Source organism: Oenanthe melanoleuca, chromosome 1, assembly GCF_029582105.1.
Source record: "Oenanthe melanoleuca isolate GR-GAL-2019-014 chromosome 1, OMel1.0, whole genome shotgun sequence".
NCBI classification, from domain to species: domain Eukaryota; kingdom Metazoa; phylum Chordata; class Aves; order Passeriformes; family Muscicapidae; genus Oenanthe; species Oenanthe melanoleuca.
Genome location: NC_079333.1, coordinates 31283446 through 31309902, shown reverse-complemented (window position 1 = coordinate 31309902; position 26457 = coordinate 31283446). Strand labels below are relative to the sequence as shown.

Here is a 26457-nt window from a genome sequence, read left to right as displayed (position 1 = left end):
AGATGGTGTTTTAATGGTTGTTCAGGTTGTTAAATAAGTAATTTTTATGCCACAGAAGACAGCTCAAGAAAATAATAACAAACACAAGACCCTAAAGATACTATTTGAAATGTCATTTCTTTGTCAAAAGAGTAATTAAGGACTGAGCTGTACTTCATACTTTGATAGAAATATGTCAGAGATGTGACAATGTACTACTAGTGCTTGCAAACAGGATTTTGCCCTTTCTTGTTTCTTCCAAGGATCCATCCAGCTTGTACAGGGATTGCTCTCAGCAAATAAAAGCTAAGCCATTGGTTTCTCAGGGGTGCTGTTGATGGTAATTAAATTGGGCCTTATATTGTCCTGTGAAAACTTCCCCTTTCATACCCCTGTAAAAAATCTCAGATTCATTGTCTAATATATTACTAAGGTAAATCTGGAGCAACTTCAGTTACCTCCAACCATCAAGCCTCATGTCAGTGAAAGTTCAGGGTAAACTCACTGAAGTCATTGGCATTGTTTTGAGTTCCTACTGCTATAAATTAAATTAAACTTCATATGAAAAATTACATTGTTAGCAGAAATAACATGAAAGAAGTCCCATCAGCCATGATCCTAATAATCCAAATGTATAGATTTTTTTTTTTTTTCACTACTTCATTCACTTTAACCATGTCAAATTTGCCAAAGCAAAGCTATGATACAGTTTATGTACAGAAGACAGGGTGAAAAAAAGACTCTGCAGATTTCATTTCTACTAAAAGAATGAAAATATTTAAAGGAAATATGAGAAGGCTACTGAAGTTAGAACACCAGTGCTGATAAAAGAAGAACAGGAATTGACCATTGCTGGTAAAGGTCACATATTTTCTTTCACCATATTCTAGTATTTGTGGTGCAAATTTGAATGAATACAATGGAAATGTCCCATAGTGATGAAAAATATCCTCTTTTTTTTCTATCTTTAGCTTTTCTGTTGTTTCAGTTAGAATTTCATACAATTAACTTGAAGGTACTATAAAAAAAAAGAGTCCTCCTGTTTAAATTTTTCTTGGTTAAAAACATTCATGATGTTACAGTCTAATGAGAAGCAAAGCTGAAGGGTGAGAGAGTGGCATAAAAGTGACATTCTTCTAGGGGAATAATGTGAGACATATTGTGCACACTTTATAGTGAACCAATTCAGTGAGATTTGTGCAATTTAGTAACAGTAAACACTGGTTGATGAAAACCAAAGAGAGTTCTAACCTGCAGAGAATTCTACCACCTTGTTTCTTTAATAATGTCCTTTAAGTTGTCACTGTCAGTATTTCTTCTTCGGGGACAATTTTGAGGCTTTGTGAAGAAAGATAAAACCTTTATTGTGGCAGGGCAAAAACGTATTTTGTCACAATTCACCATTTCCAGCAGATAAATTGTAAGCCTGGCATTCTACATGTATTGGGTTTCTGTGGCAAAGTTTTGGTAGTGGGGGCAAGGCAGGGATGGTTTCTGTGACAAGCTTCTAGAAGCTTCCCCCATATCCTGAAATACTGCATCCCATGGGAGGGACTCATGCTGAATGAAGCTGAGTCTGGGAAGAAATATGTGAGGGATTTTTTTTTTTTTTTTCTGTTAGCATGTCATAAGCATCTCTTGGAGACAATCCAAAACAAAACAAAAATTAGAGTAGGTCATATAATCATTAATTATTTCCAGCTCTACCAATTCTGTCTCATTTACAAGAGCAGCAGAAATCTGTGGTAAATTACTGCCTGTAAATTTTGTGGGGTTGATCATACACATCTACAGACATACTTTCAGAAGGGCTTATGCAAACTTGAGCCAGAAATTGCTGTAAAATAATGCAGTGAATATGTGTGGGAATATATATGGAAAAGAGAAATGTTGCTCTGGAGTGTTTTTGCAACCAGATGTTGATATTTCTATTAAAAAAAAAAATAAATTGCATAATTCCCAGAAGGAGCTTTTTATGCAAGATTTTAAAATGGAAAGAAAATTTATGATAATTTTATATGTTCCAAATAATTTAATTATTTCAGTCGCAAATGAGCTTATAGTTGGTGAAGTCCACAAATAGCAAGACTAACCCCTAAATTATATCATAATGTTCAGATCTTTTAGCCATGTTCTGAATATCTCTAAGTCTGGAAACATCATAATTTCCCTTGTACCTCTTTCCAAGTGTTTGCCTGCTTATCACAATGAAGAGGCTTTTCTGTATGTTTACCTGGAATTTCCTGTGTTCCAGATTGTGTCTTATCCTGCATACATCCATTTGCTAGTTGAAGATGGCAATAAACTCACTTTTTAAATTCAGAGAATAATTTAGTTTGGAAGGCCTTTCAGAAGCGCTCCAGTCTAATCACCTTCTCAAAGCAGATCAAATTAGGAAAAAAAAAATCCTTATATTTATTGAAACTGTATTTTTTTCTGCTCTTGAACTTCATGGTGTTTCTGCCAGTCCACCTCACCAACCTGTTGAGTGCAGCATGAGAGTGTTCAGTTGATGGATTTACGTACTAAAATGCCTCTACTTTATTGAGAAGCATCTAGTTCTTCCCTTCACATTGAAGATAAATGTTATAAGTATCTGAATCTAGACAATGGGAGTCTCTCTTCCAAAACAGAAAAGATGACCTTCATTCTATAAAACTGAACCTTTTTCCCAATCCAAAATTTCCCCTTAGATCCTTAGTCTGATTCTTTTAAATTTATAAAAAAACACCAAACAATCAAAAAAACAACCTCAAAAAACAACCAAAAACTAAGAATAAATTTCATTAGCTGTCATTTATGGTTAATGTAATTTGCAAAGATTAACAATGAAAAGAAACAAGTAAAAGATCTCTAATTTAATTAAGTGAGCATCCTGATACTATGATACTAAAAATATATTAATATAAATGCAAATATTTAGCAGATATGCATAAGTTTTGAAATTTTTGCCTATTCATGAGCATGTGCAAAGCTGCATAAAGTAAAAATGATGCCCTGTATCACTACAAGAATTTTTATAAAGGTAATGATGGAGTTATCACCATGCCATGTAGCCCAATTGATTGCAGCATTCAAAATTAATGGACTTTGCAGTACAGTGGATTAATGCACTCTGTGCATATTGCATAAATCTTCCTGTCTGAAATTTCATTTGGAATCCAGAACTAGACCAAATGTGAATGATGGAGGATGGCTTTTCAGTCTCTGGGCTGTACTGAAAATTATATCTTGACATTATTCAACAATAAAATTTATAAGCAGGGCAGGTTCATCTAGAATTCAGTTTATCCTAAAAAAACACAAATATATGGCTAATATATTTTTAACATTTTCCTCATTAGTCTCAGTAAATAGGTTCTTTTGTGTGTTTTATGAAACATGATTCTAAGTGGTTGGAAGGTTTTAGTTTCAAGAGGAATGTGCTTTAAAATGTTGGTTATGTTATTATTTACTTTGCTATAGTCAGTTATCCCTTGACCTTCAAAAAACGTTTGAAGGCTGGAAATGTATGAACTAAATTCTGCTCTCAGAAAAACCTGTAAATTCTCAAAACAAATACTCAAATAATTATACTTCCTTGGATTTATATAGTTATATAAGAAAAATCAGAATTCAGGATCACATTTCAATTTCTGCAATGGAAAACAATCTGACAAACTAAATCTGACAGAAGTAATAATTCCTATAAGTAATACAGATATTTTTCTATAGGATTATTTTATAGTATTAATTTATTTTGATAAAATTTAAATGCTTCCAAAACTCAGTGTTTATTATGAGCTTTTTTTGGTGTTGCAGGGTTTATTAAAAAAGTGAAACTTTTGCATGAAAACCCTATGAAATGCACATGTGTTTTCAACAATCTCATTGCTCAACATATTTAGGTAATTATGTGGAGAGGTGAGAGTCTTCTTCATTACTGTCAAAACGAGTATCCATTATAATGAGCCTTTTTAGCTTCCCACCCCTGCCCTGGAAATGATCTTCTCTCAGTGCCCTGGAGCAAAGCTGGCCATGCTTGCTTTCTCTGCCAACTTGGATTTTCCTTACACAAGGAGAATTCCCAGGAGTTTTACTAGCTCAGCATTAATATAACAGATCAGTGCAAAGGAGCTATATTAGGAGCCAAAGGTTTAGAATGATATAGTTTGTATCCCATCACAGTACTTGCAATCTTACTTGCAAATTGTTTTCTCAAAATTTTTTTCCTTTTTTTTTTTTTTTATTGCATAAGCATTATTATTTTTTTCCATTTTAATAATGGCTGAAAGTTTCAGAATGTGGTTCCAGAATGAGGTTCTACTTAAAACATAATTTTTTACATGTTGGAAAAAATTAAATCACCATATTCACCTTCCAAATACTGTTCTACCAACATTTTTATAGAAAACTTTTAAGAAAATTGTGCTCACTGCTGCCTCTTACTACTAGGACACTATGTCTCACTCTCCATTGTTCTGTTCTTTGCTATGGAAGTTAAGTCAAAGAGTTACAGTTATTAAGGTTGGAAAGACTCTTTGAGATTACCTAGTTCAACTTTGTGCAGGACCAGCTCCAAAAGCAGACCAGGTTTCTCAGGGATGCACTGAGACCCTCAACAATGATGGAGACCCCCCAGCCTCACTGAGAAATCTATTTCAGTGCTAAATTGCTGTCACCACAAAAGCTGTCATACTAATATCCAAACTAAGTTTTCCTTTTTGCCACTTGAATTTTTGCTGTAGACATCACAGGTGAACCTGTCTACCTACTCCATCATTACTTCCTTTGTCACTGAAGGCAGCTTTTTTTTATCCCAGCCAAACACTTTCAGCTCTCTCAATGCCTCCCTGTAGCTCATGAGCTCCAATCACTGATCTTCTTGACTGTCCTCAATATGTCACTCTCATACAAGGGAGAACTGATCTAGACATTGTGCCCTGGATATGTTCTGGTAGCTGAGCTAGGGGGACTCACCACTTTCCTCACCTGAAGGAAGTTTTTTAATTGTCCAGTATCCTCAAGTCGTCCTTGGCAGGGCTCTTCTCAATTCAGGGCTCTTCATTCAAGCAGCTGTATTAAAACAAGCTGGAAATTTCTGGGATTGTTGTGAGACCCTTGCAGCAAATACAGGTAATGTCTTCCTAATGAAAACCAAGACTAGTGAACAGATTTCAAGGAGGCTTCAATCACTGTTTCTTTTTGATCAGACAGACCAGCAGAGGCTTGACACCACTTTCTCCTGTGATCTCACCTCTGATCATCACTCATAAGGTCTCAGCAAACACGGCCTGTTCCTTTGCAGAGCTCCATATGTATTATCCATGCAAATGCTGCCCATCCATATCATACATCTGCATCCATCCTTGTATTCATCCATCACTACACTCTGGTTTTGCAAGCTGCCCTGCCAATAACTGCATAGCTCTACAGTTGTGCACAAATCTTCAGAAAAACCTTTCTGTGATGTCCATGCAGATGTTCACAGGATGGGTTTGGGCTTATAGTTTCTTACAAGCTATTTCAATTGTCTGAATTTCCAGATATTGGCATTTAATATTCTCATGCTAAATGAGTATTGTGTTTTAACTTACTTTCCACTTCCTTTCATGCTTTTAAATATATTCTCCAGAATACAGTCTTCAAAATTTGGAGTCAAAGGCATTTAGTTACATGGATCACTTTTATTCTCCAAACTTAAGATATTAATCTTACTTTTTTTCAGTCATATGGTACCTTCCTGCATTGAAAGGTTTGTTCCAATCCTTGTGCCTAGATTACACTGCCATATGAAGGAGACATATGGTGCCACAATCTGGGAATGGGATAAAGACCACCAGATCATGTCACATATCTTGCATACCAGCTTCTAGTCACTGGTAATATAAAAGTGAAAAGATCTTCTAATCTGTACTAAATACTTCAAGCCATACTGTTTGTGCTTGGTGCTGCTTTGCATCCCATTTCATTTTACCTGATAAAACTAAAATGCATGTACAAAAAACTGAATTTTTTCAGTCGCATTATATTTGCATTCTGTGGTTGGTACCTTTTCTAATGTTACTCTATCTGTGATATATAGATCTATCACAATTTCTGTTACTGTGCTCTAAATTTCAAGACTTAAAAAAAATGATGAATCTAGGCATTAGCATTCTCGTGGGCCTGGCCATCAATATTTCATCTAAGGTAAACAGCAGTTTTGCCTAATTTATTGGTTCTCATTTTGTCTGGCATGTAGAAGCTAAATTCCCCTCTGCAAGGGAAATTGCCCATCTGCCTGGAAAATGACCTTTTGTGCTCTGCAAATCAGTAGGGACACAAATCAAAAGGGACACAGTTGGTTAATATTGTAGAAAAATTACTTCATTTGTCACTAACTAAATTGTCATGAGTTTGACCCATTTTGAGATTAGTTAACATTTGCTTCCTTCCTCATGTTTCATGCATAATTCATTTGGATTCTCGCTGTACTTGCTCCATGCTTTTGGAGTGGGGATGTTTTGTACAGTCACTCTCAGGAGCAATAGCAACACAACATTTGTCAAAGTGTCATAGTGAACAATGAAACCTTATTATATGCCACTCAAAGAGCTGAATGAAAAGCACTGCACTTTTATATCCAAATCTTGGAAGGTGAAAGACAGAAAACAAGTTTTTCTTGCTTTGATTGTCTTCCAGTTTGATTTGTTCTCTGAGAGTTCCCACAAAAGTCACTGCCAGTATTCCTGGTTTTGATCTTGCTTTGCTGGAGGTGTTGGGAATTTCGCCAGTGATTTCACCGTGAACAGAAATAAACTGCAAGTGAATAAAAATTGCTCATGTGTAAGAGTTTACAAGATAAGATCATCAAGGGCAGAGACTGTCGATTTTGTTTGCACTGCAGAGTATGGAAGGTATTCCTCATGATGCACTAAAAAAATATGGGAGAGTTGAATGCTGCATACATAACATTGCTGTGCTGCAATCCCCACCAAATAAAAGGCCAGTGCACACACAGGAAAAACAGGCAATATAAACAGTCCAGATTGGCTACTGAAGTGTACATAGGAAGTTATAATTTCTAATTTAAAAAAACCCTCCAAATTGAAGACTTTCACCCTCTCTTTTTCCTTGCCTCTTTCTCTTTTGCCTTGTCCACCTACCAGGATATATGGCTCTTTTCTTTGCTGCTATGGTGATGAAGTGCCTGTGCCCCCCAATCTTAAAGACACAGAAAAATAATTTAATGTATTGAGCATATTCTGAATACTTAAATTCCCTACAGCAACAGCTCTCTTCTCAAAGTTTAGTCACATTCTATCAAATCCAAACCTTTCATTAAAAAATTAGAAGAATCAAATGTTCATTATCAACAAAAACTGTCAACAAAGCAGGCAGTATAAACTAGTTTCTTAAGGTAAGAGCATGCTTACCATGGAGTAAAGGAACAGAAGCATTAGTGTTCACGAGTTTTAGCTGTCCCTTCACCCAAAATTCATCTTAGAACACAAGTCACTTCTGTGGGTGTGAGGTGAGTCAAGGCAGTGTAAACAGTCTCTATCTAGGCATTTCATCATAAAAGTTGTATGTGATCAAAGATGATAAAAACTTTGTCATCCAGGAGTCAATCCAAGGATGACAAGGTAAAAACATAAGCATAAGCTTTGCCATGTCGATACACGGCCGTACTGTCAGTCATTGTCAAAACTACAGAGCAGAGCAGCAGATCACATCTTTTCCTGTCAAAATGTTCCTCCTGACAAAGGTCAGTGCCTTCATGACATAAATCTGTTATCCTATTATTGTCATAAGTATCACAAGAAGAAAGGAGTCAAATGTTTGGAACGGATAGAGTCAATGCAACTTAATTCAGGAAAGGGCCATATTTCCCACTTCCCTTTGTCAGGCTGCCAGCCATCAGCAAGAGCTTTCCCTCTTGCAATCTGTTTGTGTTCCAGTGAGTAATAGCTTTTTACTGGCCTGGAAAATGACTATCCCATTACTAGCAAAGTGCATTCATAGGATCAAGAGCCTTTTCGAATAGTTAAGTACATTGTGCCCTTTAAATAGACCAGATTTCAGATGAAAGCCTTAAAACTATGGCCAATCTGTTGGAAAATTAAAAACATAGTAAATCTAGGGCTGAAACCAGGCATATTTATGAACTACTCAAATATACAGTCATTTAAAATAGTTTTCTACTCAGTAGAATTTATGAGAGGTTTTTTTTTGCTTTATAAGAACCAATATCTCCAATAACTCATGCATATTTTTAATAGACGGAAAATAAAAAAAATATATAATATCTTGCAAAATTTATCTCAAATTGTTTGTGGCAGTGTTTAGTTTCACATCTATTTGAGAAGATACCAAATCATCATAAGAACTGTGTGCATGACTCTCTTCCCAGTAATGCCAAGGTGAACTGGGAGCAGATGGAACTAAAATGAATAAATGCATGTGAATTTAAAGCTACAGCAAATGGGAACGTTGAGAATACTGGATATGAATATAAATTGGCTAAAACACATAGAAACATGCATAACTTATGAGGAATTAGAAGTTATAGATATCAAGTGTTCTGGATGGAGCTGGTTCATGCAATCAACAAGACTGGACTAAAATAAGTTTCATTCTCGTGATCTATATGACTAAAGATTTTATTTTGAAATAGTCATAATGTTGTAGCCATGCTAACATAAACTTAAGTAAACAGGATAAACAGTGACCCAGAATTTACAATCTAGTGTAAATTGCAAAGCAAATTCTAGTGTAGATTTTGAAGGGTCTGATTATTCAGACAGAGTACAGAATTGCAGTGTTGGAGGATTGATTGGACTATTTTTATCTCTTACTGGTTAACTTTGTGAGCCACACAAAATTACTTTTTTTTTGCTGTTGAAAATCAAACAAAAGCTTTGCAGTTGAGATACATAAACCACCTGCTGGTCTCTCCTTCTGAGTGAAAGGACATCCAGGATTTACAATTCTAATAACAGGAATTTGAAAAAGGAATGGTAGAAAAATTTATTTTTTTCTTGCTTTTTCCTATCCTTTCTAGAATATGAAAATGGAAAAAAAATCTTTCAAAACAAAATTGCCATCAGTTTAGATAAGATAGAGAAAACATGGTCAATCCTGTCTTTACTCCCTAGAGAAATTAATTTAAAGTCTCTTTCCCATCCACTCTTTTTTCAAATACATTGGTGCCTTGCCTCCTCCTGCCTTTAGTAATACTGGAGAAACTTTCCTGCTAAGTGTTACACAGCTTTGTACTTTTCAGAAAACTAATATATTTCCCCACAACTTCCTTCCTTAAGATATTTTATGGGTTCCAGCTGTAGCTCTAACCTCCTCTTTACACATGCTCCCTTTAAGTGCTGTTTCTCCACAGTGTAGCAGGCAGATGTCAATGCCTTAACAAACTTGGAAACAACCTTAAGGGAGCAGTAGGCATTACAGGCTAATGGGGAGATATAGGATGTCCCCAGAGAGAGAAGACTGACTGAGACCTCACTGGGGTCTTCAACATCCTAGTGGGGGAAGCAGAGAGTCAGGTACCAATTTTTTCACTCATGATCAGAGTCAGGGCTTGAGGGAATGCCATGAAACTGAGTCAGGGGACACTTAGACTGGATATCAGGAAAAAGTTTTTTTCCCCAGAGGCTGGCTGGAATGGAATCCCCAGGGAAGTGGTCACAGAACCAAGCCTGGAAGAATTCAAGAAGTGTTTGAACTATTGTCCCAGGCACATGGTGTGACTCTTGGAGGTGGTGCTGTGTAGGGCCAGGAGTTGGACTTGATGATCCTTATGGATCCCCTCCAAATCAACATGTTCTATGACTCCATGACTCTATGAAATGCTTTCACTGGGGTCTTTAACTCTACAGGGAGTTACTGGTACAGTATTTCTGAATTATGCCATAAAATTTAAGCAAAATGAGACACAAAAGATGAAATGGGTACTTGGATCTGAAACAAGGAGCTCTGTCTCCATGGGCAAAAAATTTGATGAGAAGGTCAAGACTGACCTCTGGATTTGCTGTTAGTTACTAGGAAAAAATGTATTTTAAAAGGGTCTTAAACTGGGTGCTGCAACTTAGGTGTTTATTCTGTAATAACTGAGGTGGTAAGGACAGCTGCATTGAAATACAGATTGCACTTACAGACTCACAACTTCAGCCTTTAAGGACATCCCACATATGGAAACTGAACTTAAATCAGTGATAATTCAGCTTCTTACTTTTAGGTTCTTTCATCCCTCCCAGAACAATTAGTGATGCATACCTGAGTTGCTGAAAATAAATGTCTAAGCCTGTCTTTATAGTACTTTATTTGATTGTTTTATCATAGAAACACAAAGGCCAAGGTATTTGAGTGAGAAGCTCTGTAATTAGAACTGAGATAAATTTTTCAGGGTGTAGAGTCTAAAGCACAGTAATTTTTACTTTTTTGCAAATTCAGACATGAAGCCTTTTTCCTAAGTGTTTTCATGGGCCACTTCCCAGGTACCTTGTAGCAATGAGTTTTAGAAGCTCAATAAGAAACTTATGAAGAAATAAGTTTTTCATAACAAGCTTTCCATTTTCTTTCCTTCAAATCTATTCAATTTCCCCTTGCTCTTATATTAGAACTGAAACTTGAGTAGTAATGCCAACAATTCAATCTTTTCATCTTTCTTGGAATTATATGCCTCTGTTTTTTACTGGTTGTCCTAAAATTGCATGAAGAACAGTAAGAAGATATAATATTTTAATACTTTTAACCTATATTAAAATCTGTAATTTTTAGTTTCATTAATCTCAGGTCTCAGTTAAATATGAAAAGCAAATAATGATAACCTTCAGGAATGATGAAAAAAGCTGAGGAACTAAAAAATATATTCCAGCAATCTGGAGAGAAGTTTCAGCTATTGTTTAGAAATTAGTTGTTTTATTATTCATAAAAGATAAGATCAGAAAGGCTTTCAATCATTATTAATTTCCTCTATCCTTTCTGACATAATATATAGGAAAGTTTCATATGCTGATCAGACTTGGGACAAGAAAAGGTAATAATAGCAGCAACTAATATATTTATTTAATAAAAATCTAAATATTCATCTACAGTTAGGGTTAACCAAATTCTGAGGAAGAGGGTGGGTATCTTGATTTGTTGCTGGTACATGAAGTTATCATTAGACTAGTTATGTTCATATATTCCACAATCATAGTTTTGATCAGTGTTTATTTATACACACATTTATATATATGTACTTTCTTTTTCCCCTTAGGAAGTTGGCTGCATTTTCAGAGGATTTTTTCAGACATCCTTCTGGCTTTATTAAGGTAGGAGTACAAGATATGGACTATATGTATTTTAAAACTCTCTGTCATCAACTTTGATGCACAGCAAAGTATAAAATCAATTCATGAAAGGTAGGTTGTGTCAGAAGAAAAAAAAATGTTGTCAAATGAAAAGAGAGGATAAAGTTATTAATTTTATGCTTTGATATGGTACAACCAGGTGAGCTGGTTTTGGAGGTTTGTGTCACCATTACCTGTACCAGATTTGGGGTGTTTGTGCATCCACTGAATATGAGAGGAGGAAGGACAGAGTTCCTATATCTCCCACTCACTTGTATTTCCTTAGCTGTTTTGTTCCTGTTGCCATGACCAGATTCTTATCACAGAATTCTCTGAGTTGGAAGGGACCCACAAGCGTTACCAATAAAAGTTTAGGTTTTCATAGGAATCCTGGCACTGCAGATTTTAGGAAAAATTAAGAGAGATATGAACAATAAACTAAAATGAAGAATATTTCATGGACAATTTTTAAAACCAACTATAAGCATATTTATGGAAGCAAGGACTTTATATATTATCTAAGCCTTACCCCTATTTACCCAATCTCCCAAATCTGCTAATGGAATCCCTCTTCCTCCCCTCAGCCCTAAAATAGTGCACATTTGATAAAACAATATTGTATAAAAGGAGGGGGAGACTTTATATTTCCTCATATAAGCTGCCATGGTTTGTATTGTTTATTTTTAATGGTGCATTCCAGATAGGTTTTACATTAAGTCATAACCAATGGTCTTGAACAAAATTGCTCAAATCTTTTTGTTGTTTGTTTACTTCCCCATCATCCACCCGACAGAAGAGCCATTGAGGAAAATGTGTAACATCCCTGACATTTAGAAACCCTAGTAGAAAAAGCATGTGCTATAGCTACCCACTCAGTGAACATATGTGGAACAGTTTGTGTGTAGAATATAGTGTCAAAAATGAAATCCTTGTTTTTGGCTACTGCACATGCAGAGGAGTCAAGATTGTGTGGAACCGAATTTTAAGAGTGTTGTACTGTGTGAGTGTAATTGTCACTGTGGCCTTAATAATGTAAATGCCCAAAACATGGTGAGATACTGCTTGGAATTTTGCAGCCACAGTCTATCTCACATGTCCAGTACCTGCTGCCTCAGCCTGTCCTGTTTACAGCAGGCTTGTGGCTTCTGTTACCTGTGCTGCTGATATCAAATCTTTCAGGAGCTTGCACTTGCAGAGCTGAGCTCCACTATGTTCTTCACACATCCTACACAAAATCCCCATGGTAGAAAATGGACAGAAACAGCACTACCAGGCATTCTGCTTAGTACAAATATGTCTAAATCCAAGCACTTTAAACTTTCTGATCAAAGAGAATTAATTGGAACCAGGCTTGAGGGTGTTTAATATTACAAGATTTCAAGTTGTGCAAAGAGGCTCAAAAAATTCCTTTGTGAGCTGATACCATAAGGCTACAACCAATTCTGCAATCTCAGCTACCCCTTGATGCCATACATATGCAAAGGGTCCCCAAGCTGAAAGAGGGGTGGCTGATGCTTTATTGATCTCTGCAGGATGACTTTGGCACAACCTAGTCTGCACCCTGAGATCTTCATGGCTAGGAAAGAGTCTGGCTTACCTTGGGAGGCATCACAGAGCCCCCAGCCAAAGGTCAAGACTCTAGGATAACACTGAAAGCCCAAGAGGGAAGGAGACAGAGTTTCCTGGTGGGATCTATCCAACTGTTTATTAATGCAATCAAGTCATGGCAAAATGGTGTCAGTCACTCAGAACAGGAGAGAGACACATGCTGAGTCCTCTGGGCTGATTCCTTCTTTCTCCCAGATCTGATGATGGATTTTTCATAACCTGAGTTTAGTATATCTCTGTTAAGCTGTAAGCCCCACTTCATTGCTGCCCAGATGAGGAATTTGTAACTTAGCTTTTTGTCTTAAACATCTCTTCCAGATAATTTGCTTTATTCAAAAGCTCCCTTCCCTCAATTCTGCTCCTTCCCTGCAAACAGACCGTCATCACCTGTTCTCCACTTGTTTGCATGCTGATAGCTCTTCTCCCCTCATAAATTCCATTAATTAATGAATAGTCAGCAGGGAATTGTCTCCTCGGGCTCATTAAGAAATGGACACTAAAATGATATGAAAGCAGCTGCCTCCTTTCTGTTATTCCCTTCTGACGGCTACTGCTTTCCTCATCACTGCTAAATTATAACACTGCTTTGATTAGCAGTCCTGTTGCTTGCTGCAGCTGCATTTAGAGATGGAAATTTTAACTATACAGTCATGTTTAATTGATATTCTTATCAAACTGTTAGCATTGTAAAAAAAACACAGCACTCCAATACATCAAGCTTGTGTATGTATATTAAATTCTGTTGGAATTTTTTGACCTTGTAAGCAGATTGAAAAGACATGTTTCTTGATGCTTTCTCATAAGTCACTGATTATCAGCTGAGCTCATTTGGGAACCAGATGTAAAATTTGTGAAAAATCTCAGGCCAGAGATCATTCTAAACAAAAACATATTTGATTACTATCCCAGTGCCTAAGTGTGAATGCTTATTTGTATGCTGAAAAAATTTAGAAATTATTTATTTTAAAGCACGGGACGAGATCTGATTTTTTATAAAAGAGTCCAAATCAAAAACTATTCCCCACCAAAAGAGTGAGCTTATGCCAGATAATCTATATCATGGCTGGTATAAGTTACCATAGTAGAGTGGTGTGGCCAGACTTGCCTATACTCAGGGTTTAGGTTCCAGCTCATCCCTTGCTGAGGAAACATTACTCATAGAACAGTCCCAGTCAGGACAGCTTTCTCTACTCTGAAGTTGCTGAGACTTGCTGATCCTCTGCTAGCACAGTCTTTGAACAAGAGGTGATAGAATCCTGGAGTCATTCAGGTTGCAGAAAACCTTTGAGATCATCAAGTCTAATTGTTTATACGTCACTGCCAAGTCCACCACTAAACCATGTCCCCAGATGCCATGTCTACATGTTTTTTAAGATTTCCAGGGACAGTGATTCTACCACAGGCCTGGGCAGTCTCTTACAGGGCTGGACCACTCATTCTGTAAAGAAATGTTTCCTAATATCCAATCTAAACTTCCCCAAGGGAAACTTTAAGGCATTTCCTCTTGTTCTAAGAGGATGTCTTGCAGCTTTGAGGTAATGTAACAAGAATTGCTGTTAATTGGCTTTTAGTGGTTGGTGCTTTCACTCAGATAGAATCAGATCCCTTTCTGGGATCTGGGACTAAGTGTTAGACACAGGACAAGGGGAAAGTCCTTTGGTCTGATGCTGACTTGTGATGCTGCCCGTGTTCCAGTTCAGCTCAAAAGACAGAGGGAGAGGTTGTTTGAGATGGAGTATGCCAGCAAGCTTCCAAAATCAGAACTAACAGGAAAAGCTCTTTAAACCCTAGCCCTGTGAATAATATATTCAACACAATTCTGAATTTATCAAAAATGTATTGGAAAGGCTTCAAACCTCTTTTTTTCCCTGTTCATTAATTTCAGAGCTGAACCTGGACTTTGATTACCAAATATAATCATATTTTGATGACAAACCCAAAACTTTCAAATTCAAAGGTGCTACTTTATGAAAATAAAAACTCCTTTCCTGTCCTTGAAGACTGCTCAACTTCAATTGGAGAGATTTCTGTTAAATGTTTCAAAGTTTGTGCAGGATGATTACAGAGTTTGTAATTTACCTACAGTACTTAAACCCCACATTTTATTTCATATGAGGATGAACACTTAAAGGGAATCTCCCAGTCATCTCCAATTTCTACATTATTGAAACATCTATTCCTGTTATGCTGCACCCTCAAGTCTCTAACTGTGAGATCTTGTTTAGATTCAAACTAGAACTTTTGGTTTCATTTCTACTTTTAGAGCTCAAATAGATTAAAAAGTGGGGTGATTTTACTAAGTTTGATGTGAGAGCCTAACTTCTTACAGAGACCAATAAAGGTGGGTACAGAAAAGTCTTAGATGAGACAATTTCCTTGTTGATCAAGACAGAGATCTAGGCTCTTGCTGTAAACATCTTAAATTGCCCTGCTGTGAAGGACCTCAGCTTTTCTACTCTAGGCTTAGCAGGGAAATCTGGCCTTTGAACTGAAATACTGAAAAATAAAAGTAGTTCCCCCCAATCAACTCTTCACTTGAAATGCTCTCATGTTTTGCTGATAGTTGGTGTTGTATCATGCTAAATACTGCTACTTTGAGTAAATAACTGAAAATCTTCCCTTTTTGTTTCAAGTATTTAGTTTCATTCTTTCTTTGATAGCCTGTGATTACACTGTATTATTCTCTATTAATTGAATCATGGCTCCTTTTGAACTGCCTTGTAGAAGCAATGAAAACATCTAGAGAGTTGAGTATATTACAGATATCACAATATATATGTGGAAGTTTCACATCTCTTATTAGGATAACTTAGAAATCACATGTCTCTATCATTAAAAAATAAAAAAAAATAAAGAAATCATTCTCTGTAGTAATTTGTAACTTGGTACCATTGGTATGGACATCTCAGCTGCCTTAAATTAGATTAAATTATTTTAGGCCTAAGAGGATGATTCATGGGCATGCTATAAAGATTTCAGTAGATTTTGGCTTTAATTCAAACAGAGTAGAACTCTAAAATGAAACAAACAATTTTCTTGAAATGTAGTGCACATCTATTCATTGGTGCAATACCTAAGTTTCAATTTAAATTTTTAATAGAATTTTTTATAACAGTTGTGCTCATTAAAGATGTCCAGTTCCATCAGACCTTCCCTTTGGTGAGGAAAAGTCTCTTGAAAGCCATTCTCTAACTCAAGGATTAAAAAAGGCAGACAGGGTTTATCAATTCACTAGATATAAACAGTTCAGCTCAGTTATCCTGTGGCAGAATTGCTTTTATCTTGGGAGGTTAAATATTAACTTATTCCATGTATGTAAAAAATTTTACCTCTTATTAAACCTTTCATATGTTCCCCATGCCTACATCTCTTTTTGTGTATACTGATCTCTAACCTACCACCTGATCTGGGCTGTTTTTCATTTAGAAATGTACAGTGTATAGGTCCATAACTATTGTGTTTTGGCAAAACAATTTGTAATTAGAGCCCTACTGTAGGTCCTATGATGAAAATTATTATTCTTGTTTTTCACCTCACTATCTGAAGAGCCTTTCTTCTGGGTTTACTGGCTGTGGTTGACAATGCAGTGCCCTGCAGTGACTCTCCACTCGGTCAGGAATATGAGATTTTTGCATGGCAAATAATTTTTGGGGTTTTTTTTTGACACAATTGGTATTTGTGCTTCTTTGTAGAATATGATAAAAACCACTTCTGCAATACATATCCAACAACTTTTGGAGGAAAAATAAGCTAGGATTTAGTTTTTAATCCAACAGATTTCAAGAAGGATCCAATATGTGCAGGAAATTACTGACATCTCATCTCTTTCCAGGCAACCATCCCCTAACATTCCTAGATATGCAGACATTGTGTTTTCCTCTTGTCCAGAATTATTTCACTCTCATCAAAGCCCCCATGACAGAGAACTTGCTTTTTTTTTTTTTTTTTTTCCCCTATGTCACTCATTTCTTTGTATATATCCATGTTTATTTTTGATAATTATCCTTTGGCTAATACCAGTATCAACAACATGTACCATTTAATTTCTCTATTGTTAATTCTCATTGATTAATTTGGATTTATTTGGTTTTTAGAAACCCAGAAACACCCATCTTTTATATTCATTGCCAAACTTTTAACTAATTAGTTAGAAATTTAAATCAGTGGGAAAAAACTGCCATGGGAGAGGATTAATGTGAAGATCATGTAGATAGGTCATTATCTGGGCTAATTGCATTATTTGGACTAATATGCTGTATAAATGAAAATAGGTTCCTCATCTATTCACACAGATGATTCTAGATTTCTGAAAAAGTAAATGTACTTAAAATTTTATGTAAAACTTGCTCACATCTTCAAGAAAATAATATATATTCTCGTTTAGGTAGACTCCTCCTTTCTAGAAATCCATACAAATAGGTTAAAGGAAATGGCAATAGTGTAAGTCATTATGTATAAAATGGTCAGGAGGGAATGCATTCTAGCCATATTTTTCATTACATTCAAAGGCTCTGGAAACTAAATGGTATTACAATAAGTTTCACTTTTTCATTTGTGATTTTCTATTCTGACGATTTTTTTCAAAATATTACACCAACGTGACCAGAACATGAGATCAGCATTCTTTCAGAATTCAGCTGGATACTGTGGTCACATTAGGAAATGACACATCACCCTGATTGCCTTTTCAGAATGTTTATCAGCTAAGGGTACAGCAATAAAATGTTTAGTTGTTAAGGTCAACAGGAAGGTTCCATCTTGTGTCAAAGCAACATTGAAATCAAGTACCTATTATATAACCTAGGGGTTATATAATTTATTTTAAAAAGTAAGCTTTTCCTCACTTCTTATCCTGCACATTTCCAGTTATTTGGAAATAAATTGTGCTATTTTGGCATTGAAAGTCATATTTACCCAGATAGTAAAAAAGGTTTTTACTGGACCTTTAAAGCAGAAGTTCACATCAAACCACTGCCAAACCTATCAAGAGCGTATTTTTCAGCTCTTTAGGAAGAAGGAAATTTGACTTTTGAATTATAATAATTAGAATTATTTTGATAAATCACACAATAGAAACGACGTGTAGCTGTTTAAGGAGAAAAAATAATCACAAATATTTTCCTTCATGTGTGGTTCAAAATTTGTCAAAGATAAAATAAACAGATCTGCATCCCATGCTAGATCTGAAAACAGCTTCACTAGCAATGAAAATAAAGATATCAAAAGGATGAGGAGTTTCCAAAGCCATGAATGTGAGTAAATATGAACAGAAGGAATTTAGGGTTATTTGGGGTTATCACAGCAACCCAAATAAAATGGATTTTAATGTCAATCTGTTTTTGTGGGATGCAAATGAAATCCACAGATGCTTTAGAGATGATCAAATTTAACAGCTCCGAAACTTTGTGTATTTAAAAGCACAATATAAATTTTAATGGGCATTTCCATATGGGAGGTTCTGTGGCTGAAACTGCAGAGCTCACTGGTGCCAGTGTTTGTGGCACTGGGGCTAGCATGGAATGTCTTGCAAGGACAGAAGGGAAAGCTGTTATCAACACTGGGACCAGCACCACGGCAAAATGCTGATTTCCAGGCACTGCCACCTTCCACAGCCCTCAGCCCTCCTGCTCCTCTTGATCATTATCAAGTTTCTTCTTACAAAGAAAGACTCATTTTGAAACAAATGACATTGCACTCTAAGCTTTCTCTCAGTGAAAAACAGTATTCAGGGGGTCTTGAACAGTGGCCAGAAAAGAAAAAACAAACAAAATTGAATAGCTATTACATTAATATGATCACAAAGCACATTGGTTGCTGAGATTGTGATGATTTTTTCTCTTTGTACTTAGGTTTATGGAGATTTTAAAAGTCGAATCTGACAAATGATCAGCCGTTGACAAAATTAATGATATTTTCAAATTTGGAGGGGGGAAAGGAATAAAGATCATTGCATTACAGACAAGGTGTATTTAGAAAACTCAGCTTCCCCTGGAGCTTTGTACTCCACATAATTACATTCCACATACAGTAATTGAAACTTGTGAATACGTCAAACTGTGTGTTTTCACAAACCTGCAGTAATCAGCTTAAATTATTTAAATTCACTATTTGACATAATTGCTATAAATATGACAGAAAAAGATATTTCTAGGGTATATTGCTTCATAACTCTATCAAATGACTGCCTAGAGAGATAACTACATTGTGTTCCTATGGAAATCTGCAGGATACCAGTACTGAATACTTGTCTTTCCACAAAACCTCTTTAAATGTGCTAAAAGATCAACTGAAATTAAATGGAAAGCTCTGTGGTCTGGGACAATCCACATGCCTCTCTGATTCAGAAATTACCATAAAATCAAGCACTTGGAAACTGCTGGCCAGCAGCTCAACAGCTGTCATCAGGACCAGCTCCAGCGAAGTCAGAAAAAACAATGCTGATTTTTGCCAACAGAGAGTTCAGATTGCACGTCTGGGGAGAGCACATATGCTGGGCTCCTGACACCTTTGCAATAGACTTGTCACCTCCACAAAGGCTGCTCTGAGACCAGAGGTTGTCCTATTTGTTGTGTGTTTAATGTGAGAGAGAAAAGGCTCTCTAGGGGCTCATGAAAGCCAAATGCCAATTGTAGTTTCCAGCCCTTCTGAATCTTTGAGATGTCATGAGTGTCAGAGAAAAAAAAAAAATTCCAGCACATTTGCTTTAAGAAGTGCTGTGTAGATGGAAAGGAAAAGAAGAGGGCAGGGGTTGGAATGGGTTGGGGCATCATAAATTATAGTTGAATGTTTCCCAACATGCAGTTTAAGGAATTATTTTATCACAGCCTGCTGTCTGACTGACCAAAAGGCAAATGGGATATTAATTGATAATGTGTATCACTGGTAAAAATAATAAATGGAGTAATTGCAGGAAACAGATACACAAGAAAACATTTTATTAGGAAACATGAGAACTTTCCAGAGGTCTTTTAAAACATCTAAGTTCTAACAACTCTTTGATGGCCCCTGGAGTTAAGGTGAATTGATGAACAGGAAAGCAAAAACAGAAATCATGCAGAAAACCTTTTTCACCACTTTAATTACATGTTTGTGGGGGACAAAAAACCAACCAAACCACAAAAAGAATTGCAGAAACTGCTTCAGCTAGAAAGTAGAAGTAAGATTTAAAATGGAGTATTTTCTTTTACTTCATCCCTCTGACCGTATGGTGAAAAGATGAATTTAAATTTACTAAATAATCTTGTCTTTCCCTCAAGAATCAGAAAGCCTTCTGGACATTTTCTAGCATTGTGGATGTTCAGATGACACTCTGTGAGGATGATGAGGCACTGGCACAGTTTGCCAAGGAAAGTTGTGGATGCCCCATCCCTGGAAGTGCTCAGTCAGGTTTGATGGGTTTTTGAGCAATCTTGTCTAGTGGAAAGTGTACCTGCTGTTCTATGGTTATATTAAATGTATTTGAAAGGAAAGGTAATTTATTTAACATTATCTTTCTAGTTTTTATTTTTTTTTTTTAATTGAGATACTGTGTGCTTTTGTCCTGCAAACAGACTGATCTTTACATGTATATGTATTTGGATAACCACAACATTTTATTAAAAAAAAAAAAAATATATCTATTCAACACCTAGTTCAAAAAGAAATTACTTAAAGATTTGGCTAAATATCCCAGTTGTGAATCATGTATCACTGCTTCAACTGTTCCACAGTTAGGAGAAGTAGTGGCCTGGCAAACCAACACAACCATAGTCTCTCAAAAAGCAAAGTGTCTTCTAGCTGCAGAATGGCCAGTGGAGCTCTTTGGTGGCAGGCAAATAGCTGAAGCTAAAAACAACCCAACAACCTTTTTTAATCAGTGCAGTGATTTAAACAAATGCTACATTCACCCTTTATTCAAAGCCTAGAGAGTCTGAGAAAAAGCCTCAAGCCATTGCTTGTTGACACACATGAATGGCTTTGCAGAGAATGTACATGGAATTCAAACTGTTCAAAAAATAACTAATTCAAAAATTATAGTTAACACATTGTAAGGTTAAAGATGGTCAACCAAAATAAGAGTGAGAATACAGTAAATCTAACTCATTTTGCCAGTTTTTTATTAGCAACCTCTAGAACTCTATTTTTGGACCAATTTGTTTTTTTTGGTTTTTTTTTTACTAAAAAATCAAATGAAAGATCTGAGCATCAGTGTTATGAATTGTCTTATGGGGTATTTCAACCTCAATTTTCCAGCATATCTTGTTAACTCCTACTAGTGATTTCTTCTAGTTCTATCTAGTTCTATCTCTAGCTCTTCTTGTTCTATCTAAAGTGAATTGTTTATTTTACAACCCTTCTAAGCAGGCATAATTTGTGAAGCATCAGGATTTCATACACTCTTTTGCATTGAGGCTCTCTTACTGTTTTAAAATGTATCATAATCTTAATGTCCTTTTCTGCAATTTTGGTGATATGATTTTTATATGGTATAAGCCAAGGGTGTACTGGGAGTCTAGCTATTATATCAATATCTTAATCTGGATAGATAATAGATTTGGAGTTCCTATTTCTTTTCACGCCTTCTTCAACCTGACTGGACATGCTGGCAGTCTGGATTATCCTCTGTTACCCAGTGCTAGCTTTCTTATGGTGTACCAAGACTGTAAGATGAGCAGGAACATCCAGCTCTTTAAGACAGAACATTAATTTGGAAATTTGGGAGAAAAAAAAGCACATTTTGTTCTAAATGTACCCTATGAGCTAGGAGACATACTCTTTCCTTCTTTCATGGATCCATTTGGAGGTATGGGAACTTTAGGGTTCCCATTAAGTGGCTTCATATGTTGTCAGAGAGGATCCACCAGAAGAAGGAGTAGCCATATGGATATCCTCCAACCTTAGCAGAGGATAAAGGCAGCACAGCACTGAGGGGCAGGATATCCTCAGATACCTTCCAAGCCAGTAACATGCACAATCCTAGAAATCCCTGTACATATCTAAATAAGATTTTAAGCAATGCATATGCATTCATTTGTTCAGATTGTATCAACTAATGGGTTTTCTGGAGTGTAAAGTGCAGTTTAGAAGTCTATATTCAAAAGTCTGACCCCATGTCTATAAAACCTAATGCATTTTCCTTTGTACTCTACAAGTGGTAAGTGCAACAATTTGATTTCATTTCATAAATGCTTTCACAAGCACAAACTTCATCACTGATCCTTCCTTAGTGTGTTCTGGTAAAATTGTATTTCTGACTTTGAACTTAGCATGCCATGCATCTCTGTACTCAGAGTGAAGAGATAACACAAATATCTTCATCTCACCTTAGCTGAGGGAGGATTTCTGAAAAAGGAGCTCTCTACTTCTTTGGAACCACATTCTGGAATACCATTTTTCTTTTTTTTTCTTTTTTTTTTTTTTTTTTTTTCTTTTCTTTTTTAAATGGCATTTCATGAACTCCTCCTTATGCAGCTGAAAAGCTGCACTCAGTCAGCGCTGTTGTGGAGCCTGAGCATGCAGGTATCAAAGAGCCAGCTGTGTGACTCACAGGAGTTATTTTCAGCTTTGGTAGCTAATGTGGGAAAGTAGGACAACTGCTTAATAATCCTAACCACCAGAAAGGAATTACAGCTGTGGAGACAGAGGTTCATCTGATCAGTGGTACCCAATGTGAAGTGAGGCAGCATGCTTGGATCAGAAATAATATTTGTAGCTGGCTGTCAAAATTGTCTACCAGTCCTACGTTGAAAATTTGCTTTCTTCTATTCATGCCTTCACAAACACTCTTCAAGAGTCTTTCCAAATGAGCAGCATCCTTTTCCCTGTCCATAATAAGGGGTCAAAATCACACTTAATATTCTAGAAGGTTTCCTATAACCTCAAAGAGTAATATGTGAAAACAAGCTTCCTAATGATTGGAGAGAGATTTTCAGTAAATTTAATTAATATACTTAGTACATTTATTTCTGTTGTGTCACTAATATTAGCTATACTCTGTGCCAGAGACCTAGGAGACAAAAATATCTCAAACTGCCAGTTGTTCTTATAACAGGCTTCACCTCTCCCCCAGGAAATCATAAAACCTATTGATTCCCAGAATTTGAGAGCTACAGAAAAGGGATAGCTTTAGAATGGACCCATTTCTTTTACTTGTCTCTAGATATTCACTGCTGGCTCAAAGTGAAGCCATAACACAGGGCAAAGCAGACCTCTTGCCTAAAGTGCTATACCCTCTTTCATTCTGTAGCTCAACCAGACTCCACAGAATAGTCAGCCATGCTCTGTCCTGTGTTTTGCCTTTTGAAGGAAAGGGGACAAAGGGGGGTTATCTGCATCCCTGCACTGTTATGGATTCACTGGAAGCTGGGCTGGGTTTCCTGTGTGTAGTGCATTGTTACTCAAAGCAGCAGCAGGAGCACTGGGTTGTGTACTGGGAGTGCCAAATTCAGTGCTCAGTGCAGGTTATGCCTTGCTGGTGCTCCAGCTCTCCCTCTGACACGAGTTCATCCTGCACCAGGAGACACAGCAGGAAAACTCCCCATTCCTTGGTGGGAGATGTCCTAAGGATAATTAATGCTTGACCTGGAGGCAGATACAAAGTTGGCTGCTCTATCCTGTTGCATCCTAGTCTCACACAGTAGATCCTGTGCAGGTGGCACAGGCTGCAGCTGTCCCATCCTGGCAGTGCCCATGGCTGCGTTGGATGGGGCTCTGAGCAATCTGATCCAATGCAAGTTGCCCCTTCCCAAGGCAGAGGGGTTGAACCTAGATGGTCTTCAGGGTGCCTTCCAATCTAAACTTTTCTATGATTCTGTGATTCATGGAGAATATTTTTGATCTATGTTACCCATCACACAGCAAAGAAGTATTTGTGCTGCACTGCCCTTTGCTCAACCAGGATGACCTTCATTTGGATCACATTATAGTCATTGTGGGAGAAGGGAGTAGAGACAGGTTAGCCTTTAGAAAATGTTTTAGGAACCTTTGTCTGGGTGCTGTATAAAGTATGTTTTGAGTTTTGGCATGCCCCTGTCACTTTTATTTATAGCCTCCTGTCTCTTGGTTCCATTCTATGTGAGACAGAAGGGGTTTTCTGTGACAAATTAAAGAGCAAGCAGAGATAAAAATGCCAAAAATCTTGGAAATTACATCAGGATGAAGAAAAACTGTAACAGACATTTTAATTCTTTTTATTTTTCTGAAATGGATCTTTATTCATATGGTTGGGTTGGCTAGGCACTAACTGTATCTCTTATAGCTTTATTTTAGCTTAGTCTATAGAAATAACATGTTTGTGCAGATTTCATGGAATTTTTATTTCCTTTGGTATTGATACCATTAGTATCTATTGTTAGGCATGATGTGTTCAGACCTTTCAGATCTACTTCTCAAACCAGTATTTTCTTGATGTTGTTCCTCTTTATTTTGATTGCCATTTAAAAAATGTGTGCTTTATTGTTAACTGTTTTATTATTGTTTTGTTACTGTTATTTCTCAGTTACACAGAAAATTGAGTTTTCTGGGCAGATAGGCAGTAGCTACAGGTATATTTTTGTATTTTATATAAAAGGTATGTTACCTACTCATCCTCAGACTGCTTTGTGCATTTAGAGATTAGAGGGAGAGAGCTCATCTCTGATATCACTGCTGGCCCTTGCTCTTGCTGTTCAGTCTTGTCTCATGACTTATACATGAGCTACTCATTCACCTACACAGTCACAGATCAGAAAAAAAATTCCAAAATGTCAAAATGTCATTCAAGAAAGAACAGAGAAATCTGTCAGGCACTCTAAGACACTGATGACAGCTATGACTTACAGCCTCTGGTGCTCTAGCAAAAAGGGGAAAATAAAGATCCTGTGGATTATGGACCTTATGTTGCCATAAATTCAATGGACCTTTTCCCTCCCAAACCTTGCATATGTATAACCAGGGAAAATGACTATTAAAATGTTGCAACTGAGAATGGAGAATATTATCTCTTTGCTTTGCATTCACTTTTGCAGAGGAACAATTTGCCAGTTGGACTTACCCTGAGTGGCATTTTCTGATACAAATCTCTGGTGTCAAAAGGCAGCATTAGCTATTTTCTAGGGTAGGCACAAGCAAATACATGTCATTATCTCCCACTGAGGAATTCAACTGAGCACCCTTTCCAAGTTGCACTTGCATCAGGGCACAATTGTTGCTGGCAAATGCTAACACACCCTTTCCTTTACACTTCATTTGTTGCCTAATCCATCCAATCTAATGGCCAGCTGTAGAAAAGCCACTACCTTCTGAAATGAAAGGTATTTCTTTAAACTTTTTGTGAAAATGACAATGTCCATCCTAAACTTCTGTGCAGGGACTGTATTTATAGTGACTTTTTTTGCATGCCCCTCTCTCTCCCCCCTCTCCCCCCCCCATACAATTGCAAGCAAATTCAGTAGCCAGGATTTAAGGTCAGTTTGTCTCTTGAGCTTGGTCTTTATATTCAGGAGGTGGGACAGAAGTTGAGAGACAATCAAAGCTGATGACATTGTATTGCTGCTATAAAATGTGTTTCCACAAAAGAGAAAGTGCTTTTTTTTTTAGGATAGGCCTAATAACAATTTTAGCTGTTTTATGCACTAATATCCAATCTCTCCAGAATATAATTGGTTGTTCAGTTCCTCACTCATTTTAAGTTATGCGTAATTCATTTAACCTAATGTCAGGATGAGAATTCAGCTGTACATATACAGGCTTTTTGTACCATTTCAGATATCCTGATATACCCAAGATATCCTCACAGACATCACAGATGTAATACAGGAAATTTATATCCCATTGGAGCAACAGCAGAAAGATATGAGCACACAGTTCACAGAGATATTAACTCTGATATGTGAGAAGAAACCTGAATCCCACCCTGGAAGTTATATGAGGTCAATCCTATCTTTAGAAAAACTAAATAGTAGCTTTTAGCCAATTATGTCTCACAAACATCCTGTAATGCTAAATGGGGTTTATAAAATGATGCAGATAAATTCACATTTGTGGTGTGAATTTTGACATCCTTTGACATAGTTTATTTTGATAAATATGACTTTTGCACGCTTGCTACACACTGGAAAAAAAAAAAAAAAACAAAAAAACAAAAACAAAACAAACTGCTCCATTAAGGACAGACTTTAAGGTAAAGAACAAGGTACTTGCTGCTGTAAGCTTCATCACAAACTGGCACAATGTAATTTCTTTAGAGGAACTGCAAGTGTCTGGTTGGCTCCCAAGATCACTTCTAGCAGTGCCATCTAGGGGCTGCAGCCACTGCAGGGCTCCCGTGAGGAGAGACTGCCAAACCCATGTTTCTGTCTCACTGGCACAGCTAGTTCAATAGTTCAATAAGATTCATTTGGAATTTTAATATTTCTTTGTTCTGTGTGCTTCAGTGAATCTTTTAATTTTTTTTTTTTTTAATCTGAAATATAGAGACGTGACAAAAAAGAAAGTGGTTTTGACTTGATTTTTAAATGAAATGTCTCGGTGAAAAGCTGGCTTGCTGAAAGCAATGCAAAAGCTTTCATTGATGTCTATGAGCTGAAATTTCACTTGATTACTT

General features: G+C 36.6%; 1 protein-coding gene across 1 annotated transcript in view; it reads left to right on the top strand.

The window, feature by feature from the left end:
- The window catches only part of TENM4 (teneurin transmembrane protein 4), a 1506484-nt gene that overhangs the window by 453557 nt on the left and 1026470 nt on the right, over window positions 1-26457 (top strand). The window contains exon 4 of the mRNA XM_056495278.1: window positions 11216-11270. The gene's annotated coding sequence lies outside the window, so the exon portion shown is untranslated. The remainder of the gene's footprint in view (window positions 1-11215; window positions 11271-26457) is intronic.